The sequence below is a fragment of the Giraffa tippelskirchi genome, chromosome X, assembly GCF_054371585.1.
Source record: "Giraffa tippelskirchi isolate mGirTip1 chromosome X, T2T-mGirTip1v1.2.pri, whole genome shotgun sequence".
Lineage (NCBI taxonomy): Eukaryota > Metazoa > Chordata > Mammalia > Artiodactyla > Giraffidae > Giraffa > Giraffa tippelskirchi.
The window spans coordinates 48,375,245-48,393,394 of NC_137289.1; the positions used below are offsets into that span (position 1 = coordinate 48,375,245).

At 38.0% G+C, this 18,150-nt stretch overlaps 2 protein-coding genes across 5 annotated transcripts in view; one reads left to right on the plus strand and one right to left on the minus strand.

Moving 5' to 3' along the window:
• AMMECR1 (AMMECR nuclear protein 1) overlaps positions 1 to 18,150 on the plus strand; it is a 118,255-nt gene that overhangs the window by 69,141 nt on the left and 30,964 nt on the right. The gene's annotated exons all lie outside the window — the stretch shown is intronic.
• The window catches only part of TMEM164 (transmembrane protein 164), a 237,235-nt gene continuing 222,926 nt past the window's right edge, over positions 3,842 to 18,150 (minus strand). The window contains exon 7 of one of the 2 annotated variants that reach the window (XM_081567294.1): positions 3,842 to 4,128. The gene's annotated coding sequence lies outside the window, so the exon portion shown is untranslated. The remainder of the gene's footprint in view (positions 4,129 to 18,150) is intronic. The other variant, XM_081567308.1, reaches the window with a different exon arrangement.

An 18,150-nucleotide genomic window follows, 5' to 3' on the forward strand; every position in this document is an offset into this window, starting at 1 on the left:
AGGGAAAACCAAGGCTTAGAGAGGTTGAGTGTCTTGCTGAATGACAGGTACTACATGGCAGTACCTGAATTTGAACCTGATTCTGTCAAAGTCTGTTCCCAACCACTGTGCTATACTGCTCCCCTCCAGGGACACTGTTCCCTCTTCTCCTATGAAAACTTCTTAAAGCTACTTGTTTTGTTAACTCAGCTGGTACTCCCTGGTCTCAGCTAACAGGAAAAACAAACACTGAATAATTTTTCACTCATGGACTCAGGTTCTTAACTCAGTATCCCCAAAATCTCCCTTACACCCTCAGCCTGTTTATTGCAGTCTTATTCAACTTCTCCTGGGTTCTCTTTCCTTTTAGAATCCTGTGGTGCAATGTCTCCCTCGTGTGCTCTTTTTCTTCACAACCATCCTCTCAGTTCAGTTTGTGTTCTGAACTCCTCCCATAGTCCCATCAGAATGGATCATTCTCTCAGGGATACACACTTCCCAAGCTTTGATTTCTCTCTGTGCAATAATTGCATTTAACATCAGCCAGTTTCCATGGAATGCTGGTTCAGTTTGCAGGTTTCTAGCCAGGCATAACCCACTGGAATCTACTGTGACTTTTGAAGGGTTTGGGGAAGGCTTCACCATCAGGGACTGAAGATAAAAAGCCCTGGTTTTGCTCTTCTCCACAGCCCATCAAAAGGGAGACATTTCGGAGGGAAGAAATTAGTCTGTTCCTTGGAAATTATAATTAAGGAAACGAATTCCAAATTTCTAGATGATTCGGGCCAAATTTACTGCTGTAATTTTCATTTTTCTAATTTGAAGTTCTTTAGGGCAGCTTGTAAAACCAGAAACAGCTATATAAATAAAGGACAAATATATCCATGACTGACATTTTTCTTATATTAATAAAAAAGGAATTTCAAAAAGGAATTGTATGTATTTGGTCATGGACTCTATCAGTTTTACCAGACTTAGATTTTTTACGATCATAGGGTTTAAAAAGATAAAATGATCCAGATTGTGTCTCTCTTTCAGTGCAGCTGAATTCAGGGAGCTAAGTATTTGGAAGACAGGGGTGCATTACCTTTTTAAAATTGTGAGGTAAATGGTAATAAAAGCTTAGAATCATAGGCTTTGTGCATATCTTCTGTTTTTGCCCCTAATCCACTTAATTTTTTTTCTTTTTCTGAACAAATAATACATTGTGGAAATCTGTTTTCAGAAAAGGTTTTTTAAAAAATATAAACTTTTTCTTCTACAAAGGAAGATACTTTTCAAAATGTATATTCATATACTGCCTGTTAATTCTAAGCTTACTATCAGTGTTGGTTGTTACATTGTCCATGTCACATGTTTCTTAATAAGCTTTCAAGAATTTTGCAAGTATAAGAAGTTGTCATTTCACATATTCAAGGCCCCCCATACCAGAGACTCTTCATGGCAGGCAACATGGCAAATTAATGATGCAGTGGAAGAGAAACCAGTAAATGGCTTGGGGATGCCAGGCCAGAAATTAGTAGTGTATTTTGTCTTTGGGATGTCAGTCAGGCTAAACAAGACATTTAAGTGTCATTTGTAGGCTTACTTCATAGGCCAAAGAGGTGGGAGGAAAGGGTGATAGGGGGCCTGGTAGAGCAGAAAGTCTGAGGAATTGTTTAATGTCAGAGTTGATTGCTGCTGTTCTGTCTCTTGCCTTCGGTGTATTCCATTTTAAGTTCAAGACTAAGAAAACCTTTCAGAAGGAAAATTGAAACATTTCAAAGCAAATAAATTAGTAAACACTCATGGCTCCCCAATTTCCCGTAGCAGATTCTGTCTTCTGTTTCCCAAAGGGTTTGCCCAGGGTTTTCCCCAAACCCTCCTAGTTACTGCTGCTGCACTTGTGTGCTCATTACACACTGCTTGGTGCCTCAGTTACAGGACTTGCTTTAGCTTGCCTTGCAGTGTCCTTAGTTTCTTGCTTGATTGTCTTCCCTACCTAGATGGGTAGTCCCTTGAGGATGTGGGGTAGATTTTTCACATCTTTGCATCCCTTAAGTAGCTGTGGGGAATTAGGCATAGATCAAAATAAATGTTTGAATAAAAGTGTTCAGTTCCCTTAGTATAGTGAAGTAATTGTTTACTTAGGTGGATAAGGTAATTAAAGAAAATGTTAGAAGCCTATGCAAGGGAAGTGAGAAATGAAGATTAAAGCATCTCTGAACATGTAAACCATAGGACAACAAAATTACTTTGTAAAGGCAATTTACTTTCATGTTTAGGAACGAACCTAGATACAACCTAAGGTGAGGCATAGCTGTATTTTGTTTTCTATTTATAATTTTAAATCAAGGAGTTTTTTATACATTATTTGCTTTATAATTGCATCAGTTGTCATTTATTAAAGGATGGGAACACAGTTCTTACGGGAGACTTTTTAGGTTGATACAATATTTCAATATCCTAGTTGTAGCTATTAAGTTTTGCTATTATAAAGTGAAACAACTGAAATTAAAAGTTTACAATATGCTCTATGGCAAAACCTATATATACTAATTCTAAAAATAAGATGATTGAGAAACAGAAATAGCCTGAAGAAAGGAAACGGGAGTGATATTTAACATCCTATATATTACCTGTAGTGCACAATTGCAACTTATAAGCATTTGGTGCCACAAGGCTGCTTACTAGAATTGTTTCATGAGGGACATTTTATTCACAGTGGCATTGCTATCCATGTATTTTTTAAAAATCCTCAGAAATGGCCATTTCTGTGAAGTTTTACTTGTAGTTTCTAATTGCAAAAAGGTTTCAGTGAGCAGGTGATGGTTTGTCAGAAATGATCTTTCTGTGACAGCTGGACACTTTGGAGGGATGAAAGTTTGAGGTGAGTAATCCCAGGTCATGTCTTCACATTGTGCCATTTTTTTTTTTTTGTATCTAGTTAGCTATGCTTGAATCTGTTAATGGATGAAACCACACAGAAAGGCTTTGTTGACATAGAAATAAAACTTAAATTCAACAGACAAAACTGTATCCCACCCCCTCTTTCCCAAAGAAGACGACTTGGGCTAGGGATTGCGACCACATTTTGATCATTGTGTTCAGCAAGTTCAAAAAACTCCTCTTGAGGGATATGACCTCTAAGGGCTCCCATCTGTGATTTATCTGTGGGAATATTTGCTCCGGAGTGGATCCCACCCTACTATGAGCCCGACTTTGCTTGTCATTCTCCCTACAATAAATACTGTGCAGTATTTGTCTGTGTAACAGATAAACAGTTTGGGGATTAAATAGAATGCAGTGGGGAAAAAAGTCTTTTTGACATGTGTTTGATAGGAATGTGTTAATTTCAACAAAACATCTGGTATTAAAAAAAAGCTGTGAATGCAGGACATTTGAGGGGGTTATGGAAGGAGAAGGGATTTACTGTGCTTAACAATTGCCAGTAGTCATACCACTTCCAAGTTGTGATTTTGTCAGACTTGGAAATTAAGTGGGATCAAGTCTACTCAGCCCTTCAGTGGGAGAAGATCCAAATCCAGCTGCAGGAAGGACCAGTTACTGATTAAGAACTCAGCCTCTACCCAGTGTCTCCTTGCTAGTTTTGATTAATTTGCTTCATATTGCCCTTTTAAATTTCTGGGTTAAAAAAAAAGACTGCCTTTGTGGCTTACTGGTTGAACTTGTACAGCTGAATCTACAATAAAAGGTCTTTCTTCACTGGCATTATTTTACTACAGATTTCAGTGTTCTTACTGTTCTACTTATTTTCTTAATAAGGTAATTCAAACTTAGAATAGTTACTATAGTTTCAAAGCTTGATTGAAAGATGCATTCAGTATTTTCTCTAAATAAGCAGCAATTATAACAGCAGAGCTGTAGTTAAAGATAGAATTTATTATAAATCCTGATAGTCTTGCTTCTTAATTACATCAGGCTGAAAGAAGGTTTATTCAGTTCAATTCCACATTTATTGAGCACTTAACTCAGCACGATACTGTACCAGGTACTGTGGGGGCTACAAAGGTGAACAATATGTGATATCTACCTGCCATGAGCTTGTAGTCTTATAAGAAAGATGGTTGGTGATGGACAGGGAATCCTGGTGTGCTGCAGTCCATGGGGTCGCAAAGAGGTGGACATGACTGAGCAACTGAAATGAAACTGAAAAAAAAAAGAGATGGACAGGTACACAAAAGAACGATAAGGAAGAAAGTGTAAGTTCTATTTAGATGTATAAACAACACTACTGGAAGTAAGAGGAATTAGCTATGGTTGGATAGACTGGAGAAGGTTTTACAGAAGAACTGACATTTAAGGTGAACCTCTGCAGACATTTAAGACTCCATTTCAACATTCAAAAGTGAGGATGTGGAGAACGTATGCCTTATGTGTCCAAAAAAACTCCCTGAGCCAAATGCAAGGAGGCAGAACAGTGTATATGTTGTTTGGGGGAGAACAGTAAAGTAACCCTGTGTGGCTTGAGCTCCAGTGAGGACAATGGGAGAGAAAATGATAGACTGGGGCTGGAATTTTTTTCTAAAGGCATTAAATTTCCATTGAAAAGTTTCCAGCAGAGTAAGAGGGCTATTAGGGATGACTTGGCTGCTTGTACATAGGATGGAGTGAAAAAGATAGAAATGAGAGACAAAATAGTGCAGAGGCTAATTTTAAATATTCTAAATGAGAGATGTTATAGGCCTGAACTAGATTAGTAGCATAAAGGATGTAAAGAGACATATAACAGAAACATGGTAGTGCTAGAACAAGATGAGACTGTATGTGGGGAATAAGGTAAAGGGAAGAGTTGACGATGGCTCTAAAGGTTCTTTCTAACGTGATGGGGAGATGGCACAATTACAAGTGATAAGCAACACAGGAAAAGGTACACATTTGACACATTGCTTATAGAAGAATTGTTTTTAATGTCATCGTAATTTTGGCTTTAATCTTAGGTTATCTTTTTTTCTGAATTTGAGCATTGAAGACTTTTTAAATTAAAATGTCAGTCAATGTATGGCAAAACAAATACAATATTGTAAAGTTAAAAAAATAGATAAAAAATTTTATTGAAAATTGTTTCAAGATATGGTAGTGAGAGTGAAATATACTATTTAATATATTCTTATATCATTGTCTTATTTCTTTTTTCTTCTGGTTCTTCTGGAGATATAATCACCACACAGCACTTTTTAAGATTAAGGTGTGCAGCAGCATCATGACTTGACTTACATACATACATCATGAAATGATGACCACAGTAAGTTTAGTAAACATCCATCATCTCATATAGGTAAAAAAGAAAAATTAAAAAAAAAAATTTCCTTGTGATGAGAAGTCTTAGGATTTACTTTCTTAACAACTTTCATATACAACATGCAGAAATGTTAATTATCTTTGTCATGTTGCACATTACATCCCTGGTCCTTATTTATCTTATAACTGGAAGCTTGTGCCTTTGACTGCCTTCATCCAATTCCCCCTCCTACCCCTCACCTCTGGCAACCACAAATCTCATCTCATTTTCTATTGGTTTGTTTTTGAAGTATAGTTGTCCTACAAACAGTGTGTTAGTTCCTGCTGCACAACATAGCGATTGGATATTTTTATACATTTCAAAATGATCACCACAAAAAGTCTAGTTTCTGTCCATCACCATACAAAGTTACTACATAATTATTGACTGTATTCCCCACATTGTACTTTTTATTCCCATGAGTCATTTATTTTGCAACTGGAAGTTTATAATTTTTAATCTCCTTCACTTTAAAAAATATATGCGTTATTATATTAGATAGTAGTATTATTTAATATATTATTTTATGTAAAGGCATAATAAAGAAAATAGAGGAACAGGATCCTTGATAACATTATTTTCTTTTAGCTCATGCCACAAAGCAAAACTTAGAAAATAAAAGATAATTTTTATAGGCTACGCTTGCTTGAAAAAAACATTGATGTTGTAACATTTGTTAAAGTACAGCTAAACCCTCAGAATTCCTTTTCTAACCAAATATACATTTTGTGGATGAGAAATCTATAAAGAAATAAATGTTTGTAAATACTGAATGGTTGTTATGGAATTTAAATATCTGTACTTATTACCTAAGAATGTCTGGGTTTCAAGGCTGAATTAAAATGTATTCCAGGCTTCCTTAAATGTAAACATCATGTCTTTTGATTTGTCTAGGACAATGGAAACTGACTGAATTTTGTACTATGATAAAAGTCAGCATCTTCTCTTCCATCTATTTAGCAATACTTCTTGGTAATCTTTTCTCCTTTGGGGAACTTTCCAGATGTTTTGTGAATGTGATTCCAATTTAGAAGAATTGTTTTTATATTGTAGCTGACTGATGTCCTAACTCTGAAACTCTTAGACTAGTGTAACTCTGTCCAAGGGGTCTTCTCCAATGCGTGTAGGAGTGCTCTGTGACACTTTGGCTTTCTTGACTGGCCTAGACTCTCAGAGCTGCCTGTGGGGGCAGTTTCCTGGAGTCAATGAATCCATCCCCTATTGCAGTAATTTCCATTAACAAAGAAAATAACATTTCCAGGTATCCGGGGTCACTGAGTTTGAGCAGTGTTCATATAGTGCAATAAAAATGAACAGCTAGTCCCACAAGATTATTTAGATGATTCCTTAGGAACAAATGTCGACTTGTACTTTCTGAAAGGAAAAGAAGCCCTGAAATTTAGTGAAAATGACAGGGTGGTTGCTGTTGTACACGTTGTTAAAAGAATCATTTTCAAATAAAACATTGTGAACATTTATTTTTATGCTAATATGTTGTAATAGTCTAGCATTAAGTAGTGAAACAACCTCAGACAAGTGTCCAATCTGTATTATGACTACATTTATTTCTTAATTTGTCTTTAGAAAATAATCACCAATGGTTAGTTTTATCTGAGTATGGATTATGCCTTTTATGATCTCCCATGGAAAAATCCCCCTAAATCAGAACTTTCAGCTACCTTACTCGGGCCTAGTAGTTGACTTGTGTCTTGTGTTTGCTGACCACCTTAAATATTTTGCCTATTCTTCTTCTTCAGTTCAGTCGCTCAGTCATGTCTGACTCTTTGCAACCCTGTGGACTATAGCACACCAGGCTTCCCTGTCCATCACCAACTCCCGGAGCCTACTCAAACTCACATCTATCACATTGGTGATGCCATCCAACCATCTCATCCTCTGTCATCCCCTTCTCCTCCTGCCTTCAATCCTTCCCAGCATCAGGTTCTTTTCCAGTGAGTCGGTTCTTTGCATCAGGTGGCCAAAGTATTGGAGTTTCAGCTTCAGCATCAGTCCTTCCAATGAATATTCAGGACTGATTTCCTTTAGGATTGATTAGCTGGATCTCCTTGCAGCCCAAGGGACTCTCAAGAGTCTTCTCCAACACTACAGTCCAAAAGCATCAATTCTTTGGTGCTCAGCTTTCTTTATTGTCCAACTCTCATATCCATACATGACTACTGGGCATAATTTAAAAAGTAAAATTCTCATTTAGAAAGACTCACAAACTTATGGTGTCTGGTTGTAGATGCTTTTGAAATTGTGGACCCTCTTTTTCCTCTCAGTTTAGCACTGATATAGAGACTGACACAGATGATCAACCCAGTAGATAAGGAGACATATGTTTTTTTTGTTATTTCATTGAAATATCATTGATTTACAACATTGTGTTAGTTTCTGGCTTACAGCAGAGTGTTTCACTTATACACACACACGCACACATATTCTTGTGTATTGTGGTTTATTACAGGATATTGAATGTAGCTCCCTGTGCTGTACAGTAGGACCTTGTTGTTTATTTAAGATTCCACATGTAAGTGATATCATATGATATTTATCTTCCTCTAACTTCTCTTAGTATGATAATCTCTAGGTCCATCCATGTTGCTGCAAATGGCATATCATTCTTTTTATGGCTTAGTAGTACTCCATATATGAAAGTGAAGTCATGTCTGACTCTTTGCGACCCCGTGGGCTGTAGCCTGCCAGGCTCAATGAAGTATCACTCTCTCTAGTCAGAATGACCATCATTAAAAAAGTCTACAAACAACACATGCTGGAGAGGGTGGGAGGAGAAGAGAACCCTCCTACACTGTTGGTGGGAATGTAAATTGGTACAGCTACTATGAAGAACAGTAGGGATGTTCCTTAAAAAACTAAAAATAGAGTTGCCATATGATACTAGGTATATATCCAGCGGAAAACTATAATTCAAAAAGATACATGCACCCCAGTGTGTATATACATACCACAGCTTCTTTATCCATTCATCTGTCAATGGACATTTAGGTTGCTTCTATGTCTTGGCTATTGTAAATAGTGTTGCTGTGAACACTGGGGTGCATGTATCTTTTTGAATTATAGTTTTCTTCTGGATATACACCTAGTAGCATATGGCAATTCTATTTTAAGCTTTTTTAAGGAACTTCCTTACTGTTCTTCATAGTAGCTGTACCAATTTACATTCCTACCAACAGTGTAGGAGGAATCTCTTTTCCTCATATCCTCTCCAGCATGTGTTATTTGTAGACTTTTTAATGATGGTCATTCTGACTAGAGTGAGTGATACTTCATTGTAGTTTTGATGCACTGAGAGACCTGTGTTTTAAAAGAGAGTATATAAACTAGGAATTTGGGGTTAACATATACAAACTACTATATACAAAATATATAATCAACAAGGACCTACAGTATAGCACAGGGAACTTTATTAATTGGTACTTTGTAATAACTTATATGGGGAAAGAATCCAAAAAAGAATGGATATATGTGTATGTATAACTGAATCACTTTGCTGTACACCTGAAACTAACACAATATTATAGTAACTATATACCAATATAAAATAAATAATAAAAAAATAGAGTATAGATATTCTTGCCCAAAACCATTTCAAAGAATCTTTTCCCTATAAAATGTACTGACTAGCATTCACTTTAATTGGAACATTGACCTATGATTATTTTATTCACTATTTTTGTGGGACACCTATCAATTTTAGTGTCCCAAATTTTCTTAAGCAAACACATTTCGTGGTTCTGGTATTTTCAAAGTTTCTATAGAAACTAGAAATTTGGGAACCTTTTTTTTTTTTAAATCCTAGTGCTCTGATTTACAGTTCTGTGTATGAAAAGAGGAAGTCTTACCACCTCAACCCAAGTGAAATTAGTAGAATACCCTTTCCATGATATGCTAGCTCTGCATTTCTTGTGCTTAAGGGAAACCAGTAGGAATCCAGGGGCTTACAGTATTATTAGAGTGGTCAGAGCTTAACTTGTGACAAGGTAACCTGGCCTGTCAGGCAGTGAGCCATGATCACCGAGGGAGCTGGAAGACTGCCCTGTGCTAGTGAAGTGAGAGCCAATATGGAAGTGTGAGGAGTAACAGCCTCAGGAGTACTTCCTTTGGACAGTGATGCTACTTTGTTGTGCTTTCATTTGATATTTGTTTCACAATGACTGAATACTTAGGTTTCCCCAGGACTTTGTTGCTTTGCCTTTGATTTTGTTTGTTCTGGTGTGTCGGTCTCTAACCTAAGGGATTTACACTTTTTGTTGTTGTTCTCTCTACCCCTGTTTTACAGCTAGATGCAACCTGAGGTATTAAAAGTCTGTAACTTCTTTAGGTCAGGCAGTAAGTGACTGAACTCAGTCGGGGACTTGGGCCATATTTCTGACTCAGTTATTAGTGATCTCCCATAGGACTTGTACTCAGAGGTCTTTGAGGGTGACCACGACTGTAGGCAAGTAGCCTAGCAACACCAAAGTGGAAGTCAGAGCTCCCAAATTCAAAATGATTGCAGGAAGTCCAGTATATTCAATAAAAATGAATATAATTTTCTTTTAAAATAGTTTGCTTGTTTTAATGACATAGGTAACCCCAAATGGGCTAAGTATTATTAAATAAAAGTCTTCAAGAGATCTGCTTTTTCATATACACAAAAAATGTGTAATTACGATGTTACAGTGTTTGTAGATGGTTAATTCTACAGTTCTGAAAATAGTTTCTCTTTCAGCAAGTCCTGTACTTCTCTTCCAACCTTACTTACAAAGTTGATTTGCTTAGAGGAGCAGACCCTTCTTTTCCTGTCAGCATAGGTCTGTTTGAATTAGCCCAGATTTTTGAATTAGTGGAGCTCAAATTAATGACACTTTATTCTGTTACGAAGAGTTTGTTTTCCATCACTGATAATTATTTCCAGGAAAGTTAAGTCCACAGAAATATTCTCTCAGTTTTGTTCACATTGTTTTCCAAAGTCTAAGAAGTGGCTTTTTAGTTACATGGGGGAGGGAGAGGCTGTGGCAGTAGCTAGGGAAAAAGAGGTGCTACAATCTGGTCTCTCAGATTTGTGAAGCAGGCTCTGAGCAGCATTCTAAACCAATATTATTTTTGTAAAAGGCAAGCCAGACTGGACTAGTGTGATTGAGGGAATGTGTGCTGATGCATACTAATTCTTTAACCCCCATCAGCCCAGTGGGTTGTTAGAACGTCTCAGTTGAGCATTCTGATATCCCCACAAGTGGGGCATCAGTGGTCCATCCATCTTCTCCAGAGTCAGCTCCTTTCCCTCTAGATCATTCTCATTGCCTGTGAGAGTTGATTTGCAACAAGTCCCCTTTTCCCCTTAGACACTTACTTACCTGAAATCTCAGAGAGAACCAGAAGAGTAGGCGGAGGATTTTATTTTTAAGGAAAAAAATTTTTTTATTTGTGAACTGACGTGTGATTTCTTTCAGACCCTTGTTCATTTAGAGAGACTGTTATCTTGTGCTTCTTTCTTCTGTGCCTGCCCTGGCTGACTTGTGATTCATCCAGTTCATAAGATGTCCCTTTATAAGAAGGGGTGAAAGGCCTAAAAAAAAGATGAGTAATATGGGCCCCTATATGTTCCAAACTACAGAAAAATAGTAGTAATAATCACCACACAAACCTAAGAGGCCACTGAGCTCCTCAAGGTTGCAAGGTATCTGTGTTTTCCTCGGAGCAGGGAGAGGTCACTGAGATCAAAGTAACTCTGTAACTCTATCATGGGAGTAGATTATTATCTATTTATAGCAGTCTGTGAGTTTTAGATTGAAAAATGTTGCCAAACTGTGCTGTACTGTGTATGCACAGTAATCTAACTAAAGACTCAAAACACCAGTTATCACCTTCTAAATGAGCAGCATTTAATAGATTTAATGGATACTAAACCAAGGAAAACACACTTCAGTGGACAGTTTTTCAGTTGATGGATAAAAGGCTATTTAGAGTATAGGGGAATGTTGACTGTTTAATAAAGCACAATCAGTGGGGCCATTTAATATTTATTATATTGCCAATAAATATTATTAAATATACAGTGATATGAGACTACCTTCCTGTATTCTTTCTTTCACTATTATTGACTCACTAGCTACTGAATGCCAGGCACTGGGTATACAATGGTGAGCAGAAGTGGACACAGTTGCTGCACTCAAGGAGATGATGGTCCAATGAAATTAGACATAGAACACATGCAGAGGTGTAAATAGTCAAAAACCAAGTTTTTAATTTGAGTTTCTATAGGGTTTTGCTTAGCCTTGTAGATTTTCTCGACATAGCCTAGTATCCATAAAGTTAAAAGTAGTAAGGCCCTGTGAGTTTAAGTGCCTCTCTCTCTTTTTTTATGTCTCTAAAATATGACTTAGTTTGAAACTTGTACGTATCATTAGGTACTCTAGAGGTGCTCATATAAATACCAGTTGTACCATAGTGAAATTTAAATGAAGCAAAGTGTTCCACAGGACTGCAGCTGAACATACTATGCCCCTGTAGGTAGAGTTGTACTCAGCACTCAGCACATAGCAAGCATTCAGTAAATATTTACTGCATTAATTAGTTCACGGTCATAGGTATCTCTTCCATCAGTAATCATTAAGACCACCACTTACTCATGGCAAGTTTTGCTGCTGTGGGGGACAGAGCTATTGTCACATGACTGTAATTTAAACTGCATGGCTTTTATCCATTGCATTTTTTCCATCCCCAAATGATGCAGTTTCCTTTTAGCATCTATTGTGGTTTTCCTAATATGTACTGCAGTAAAGAATCAGCAATTGTTATTTCAGCAGCATATTGCAAAGCGTTTCCAACATATTTCATTAACCCATGTGCTTGTCTCATGGAAACAAAAATCAAAGTGGACCTTTTCAATGGGAAAATTAAGTGATTTTTAATGGTAATAGAATGGGGAACTATACAAGTAAAATTTTTATTAGCCTTTGAAAATCAGATTTATCAAGATATAAACCAAACAAGAGATGAAGAGTTAAAAAATACCCTTTTCTGTTTGACCAGGCCAACTGTAAACATATTTGTTGAAAGGAATAAAGTAAAATCTGTTCCAAGTTAAGACACTGGAAGATAGGTTGGATTAAAGTCCAAGGGCTTTAGCAGTACATGAAGAACCACATATTTTTCCCATGCTGGATCCACGCATGGTGTTGTGCTATTTACTGGAAAATGGGTGTTCAGGTTATCTTGCCCTGACCAGCTTTATAGTCTGACATATTTATAGACACACCACCAGAACATAGTGTGACATTTACAAGGACAGATTCTCTAGTTGCGAGAGCTTGAGAAAAGGCAATGAAATACCTTATTTTAAAAATGTATAACTTTTCTGCTGAGCAATCCTCCTATGTAGCTCAGCAGCTAGAGAGAAGTGATGGGCCAGAATGGATGGCCTGGACTGCATTGGGGAGAAAGCAAGGAAAAAGCACACTGGGGAGAGAGAACCACTGACTAGGAGTGAATAAGAATAAAGAGAGGTGAGGAAGGAGTGGACTGGAAATGCAGAGGAGGGCAGTGATGAAGACTGTGTTGCTCTGCTGCTCCCCCACCCTTATCTGCTCAGTTTCTAAACTCTGCATGACTTCAGCATGCTTACAAGTCCCAGGGGCCTGGCACTTGGGAAGCTCACTGTTTCATTGTTGTAGCTATTCCCCAGTGTCTTTGGTAGCACTTTCTTCCTCCTCCTCCGTACATCCCTGCTGGAATATTAGTGGATTAGGCCAGAGCTGGTCAACAAATATGTGAAAGAATACTGGAAAGATGAATGGATGGGGGACAAGGGATGTCTGAAGATGCAGCAGGGTAAGCCCTGACTCCACTACTCAGTAGCCATGTGACTTTGGGCACATTACTTTCTGCTCCAGTTCCCCCAGATGTCAAGTGAACGGTGTGGACTAGACGGTCTCTAAGTGCTTGCAGCTCTGGCATTTTGTGACTCTATGACTATAGGGGGTCTTGTTCTCAGAGGAACACCTATTGTGGTTTCTAACATAATGTTGCATTAGCTTATCAACTTCATGAGGCTGTATTGAGTGTCAGGATAAAAGATGTGCAGACCCTTTGGAAATTCTATGAAGAATCATATAAAACAAAGATAATATGAATGGTTTAAAGGAATCTTTCCCCCAGAGATATCAGATAGTGATAAAAATGGAAGAGAGTTCCATTTAAATGAATGTTAATGAAAGTTACAGAGGCCTTAAAAACAGGCGTGTGGTTTTGCTTTGTTGTTGAGATATATGCCTTGGGAAAGTATGCAAATCAAAGAAAGTGATTCTATAAATGTGTGGTTAAGCATGTAGGCTGCTAGGGTTGAGGTCCTTGACTTTTCTTCCCAACCCCCAGCCCCTTGGCAAGGGTACCTTAAAACCCCAGAGAGAAAGAGGCAGTGGATTGGGCTGTACCTTTATCTGTCACCATCACCCATCTACTCCCTGAAGGCTGAAACAGAACATTAAAACCAGTACAGAAGGGAATGGGTTGTCGTGACCCAATGGCCGCTGCCTTGCACGCTGGTCTGTACAATTGTTCAGTGGAAGCAGCAGCTGTATATGTTTGTCTTAATGCTCTCTTCTCTCTCTCCACCCCCATTCTTCTCTTTCATCTCCTTGCGACATTTTATAGTTCTTTCTTCCTTACCATAGTGGAATAAGAAGAGGAAGAAAAAGAGGAAAACATCCAGAAGCTGGGAGAGGGTAAGAAGAGAAGGAAAAGAAAGATGAAAAACATATCGGTTGAGTCAGTGGAGAGGGCTGGAGTCCCTCGCTCCCTCTTCCTCAGCAGGACTGAATTAAGTTGATCAGTTGATTTTGTACCTCATCTTCAAGACTGACTTAACTCTTTTTTCCTTTGTTACCTTTCGTTGCCTGTCAGTTATGTCTGAGAAAATCATAGACAGGCCATCCAATAAGAACCAGCATGTTAGCTCTCAGCAGACCTGCACCAGCTAGCACTGACAAGAGTTTAAGAAAGGATAGTAATCTCTTACCATAGGTAAGACTGAACCGCCTCACACAGCACATCAGTGAGAGTGAGTGACACCATATGTTTTGCAGTTTACAGAGTTCAACTTATAGATTTGATTACCATGGAAAGAAGGAAGGGGAAAAAAATTGCATGACTGTTGTGGTGAGTATGAGGGAGCTTATTCATTCATGTTGGAAAAGCAAAGTTAAAAAATCAGAAACAGGCCTGCCAGCCTAGATATGTCCAAGACTAGTACTTTGGTAACGCTATTATGACTTTCAGTAGATTAAATTTCAAATTGTGGAAAGGCTTCAGACTTATTCTGAAGGCTTAGTGTCCCACTAATAGGCCTTATTAAATTTAGATAAAACAGATGTTTTTCAGTGACAGCAGCTCTGAATCACCAAGATCAAAATGAAAGAGCAAAAACAAGCCAAAACTTTCACTATAAAAGTACTATTTGTCTTTGTTGCAGAACCTGCCCACACTTATAACCTACAACATCCAGTTAAACCCCAAGAGAAGTCTCATTAATTGGGGGAAAATTCCTTAGAGCTGATTGAATGTGCATATACTGAAGTTGATCCGCTAACGTTCTAGAGGTGGTGCTGTGAAAACAGAATGGAGCCATAGAGGCAGGCTGTCCAGAATTCAACTCTTACCTGCTTTAATGACCTTGGGCAAGTTGCTTCATCTCACTGAACTCAGTGAACCTCAGTTGCCTCATCTACAAAATGGAGTTGTTTTGAGGACTCAACAAGATAACACCTGTCTAACACCTGGCACACAGCAGGCACTCCATAGGTATTAGCTCTGTTGTATTTAAAGCTCTTTTTGCTCATAGTGTTGTGTCTAAGTGTATCAGGACCAATTTCTTACAAGCTGATTAAGAGCTTTAGATTAGCAGTCTCCTAAGAGCAGTACATCCAGACCATCCATTGTGGAGTGGGAAGAAAAGATTAGAAGTTCTATTTATGATCTTTTACATAAAATATAAGAAACTACTGACACTCCACTCATATTTGATGTATGCATTGACCCTGGTGCTCCCATTTGGTCTATGTCAGTGAGTCATTGTCACATACTCTAAATTGAGGGATCTTGAGGAAAGTCTGAGAACCACGATTTGCTGGGAGTTGATGGTGGCACACTACTTCTTTCAGTCACTTTTGCAGTATGTTGCAGCATATTTCAGTTTACGAGCCTGGTTAAGTAGATGCATGGTTCTTAGTATTATCTTCAATTTGTAGTTTCTTTACAGGAATCTTCTTAAGCCATTTGACTATTATGCATAGGTTGGCTAAAGCTAGTTAAAGCCACTCAGGGTGGACAATTGGCTTAAGAACATTCCTGCAAAGGAACAATGGAGTGATGATAATAGTCATAAGCACAAGGCAAGGGCAAGAAAAAGGTGGAGCTAGCTGCCATTTCTGCAAGTCACCTTGTAAATTGGTTGGCCAAGTCATCAAGTGAAAATGAATATAATCTAATCGGATCTGACAAGATGTCAGCCCCCCAAAGAAGGAAATTATCAAGAACATTATTTGAAATATGTATTTATACCCACTGTTTTCAACAGCAAACTTATTCTAAGTCTGTACTGTGCTTTGGATATATTCGCTGTATGTGACTGTGATACATACTTTGTAAATAAATATACATATTGAGGATGTATGCTCAGACTTCTTTTACTGATAAGAATGCTCAATCAAAACAGTTTGGAGACCACTGGGTGAGATGAGGAAAGCATGGAGCTTCTCATCTCTCATCCTGTGTCTGCTGCTTAGAGAGTGTTTACATTTTTTTCCTAAGGATTTTGCTGGAGCATAACCAGTTAGATAGAGAATAACATATCTAAATCCATTGAAGATAAATGAGCACAGTTCAGGGAGCTGCATTTCTTGGTAAACATTTTTTTTTGTATGGAAGTAAAAAGCCAATCCCTGCCCTGGAGATTTTTTAAAACCTAGCTCACGAAAACTGAGTTACATTACAAAGCAACATATGAATGCATGGCTGCAGGATAATGGAAATTCTTGATGAAGAAGTATGTTGCTTGATGTAGTAGACGTCTTACTAGAAAACAAAAATGTGTATACTTTTAATTTCTGTGAATTTACCTGCAACTCTGGGTCATTTGGAAACCAGTAAACCAGTAGCAGAGAGTGTAAACAGATCCTTCCAGAAAAGACACTAACCTTGCCTGACCTTGCCTCTCAGCCTTCCTATCAAACTCTTTTACATGTGTTCATGTATTATTTTGTAATCTACTATTCTTAAATCCTTTGTGGCTCTTCACATAATAAAAGGCATACCGCAGATGCTTAATAAATATTTTGAAAATGAAAGAAAATGAAGGGTTCTCGAAAACACCAGAACCTGAAAGGGTAGCCATTATTCTCTTTCAATGGTCACAGTCAGTTCTTAGAGCAGATAATTTGCTTTGATCTTCTCATAAGGTTGAAGGGTCAATCTTAGTCCTGAGGCTCCATTCCTGTCACCAGAAACATGAGATGGAGGTAGCCCTGTGGGCATAAACTTAACAAATAAAACTTGGATGTGGCGGGGGTGGGGTGGGGGGGTGGGAGCACTACTTACTGAGCCCTGGTATATGTAAGGCACTTGTGTGGGTGTTATTATTTTGTTCACTTGTCACAGTAGCTCTGTGAGGTAGGTACTATTAGTATCCCCATTTTATAGAAGAGGAAATGGAGGCTGGCACAAGTTAAGAGACTTGACCAAATGTCACACAACTAGCATGCAGTAGAGCCACAATCCAAACGTAGGCATGTCTGATTCCAGAATCCAAGTTTTTGACGATTCTCCTGTGCTGTGTTCTATAGGACTGTGAAATAGGGCTCATACATTAACGATAACTTCAATTTTGCATTTTGGGGAGCTATTTTTATCAGCGGTAAGTCATGGGGAACTGTTGTTACACCTCGCAGAAATGCTTCTGATGACCCTGGGAAAGTGATACTTGTTCAGGGTTGTAGAGGTTTTTCTAGATTCTCCGGGGAAGGCAATAAAATTGACATTTGATTCGATTTGAGAGGTATTTCAGTTTTATAGTATCCAAACTTAGCGAACACAGGTGTCAGATCCCTGGAAACTTTGAAAGTCTATGTCAGGTTATTTTTGTGTTATATTCTCTTCAAAGTAGAGATAGTCTCATGTTTTTAAATTCCCCAAGATGAAATCTGTTGGTGGTCATACTGTAATCTGTTTTCCATACCTACAGATTTTTTTTTATTGCCAAGACTGTATTGAGAGTACTGTTCCAATACTGTATAGTAATGAATGGCCCAAGTCATATTGAGTCTTAACGATGAACATGAGTCATACAGAGAAAATTATGTCCGTTATACTCTGGTAGAATATATTTTAAAAGATTTCTGTCAGAAAAATAATTAAAAACCAGTTTCTAGCCCTTCGTTTCTAAAAACAGGATCAAGTAAACCCAGAAACTCTGCAGGGAAAGCATCATGTGGACGCTACATGGAGAGAGAGGAGGAATACCCACCACATACACCAAACATTTAGCCATCTGTTTCTTCATGTATCTTTTACTGATATTTTCCAGTTGTAGTTCTGCTCCACTAAATCAAATTCACAACCTTGTCTCCTAAGTTACAGGTGAGGAACTTGTGCCTAGGAGGCAGATTCTTGACAGTATTGCTCTGATCATCACAGCATGCAACCCAGAGAGTATTTTTCCTTCCTAGTGGGCAGCTGTGGCCATCTCAGAGAGTAGAGGCTTTTAAGAATTCCAGATTAGAGCAATTCAAGAACTTTAAGCCATTCAGAGGGCAGTAGGTGATAACAGACTAAAGCCTCTGTGAATCCTATAGGATAGGAGCCAAATAACTTACATGAAAACCTCGAGCACCCAC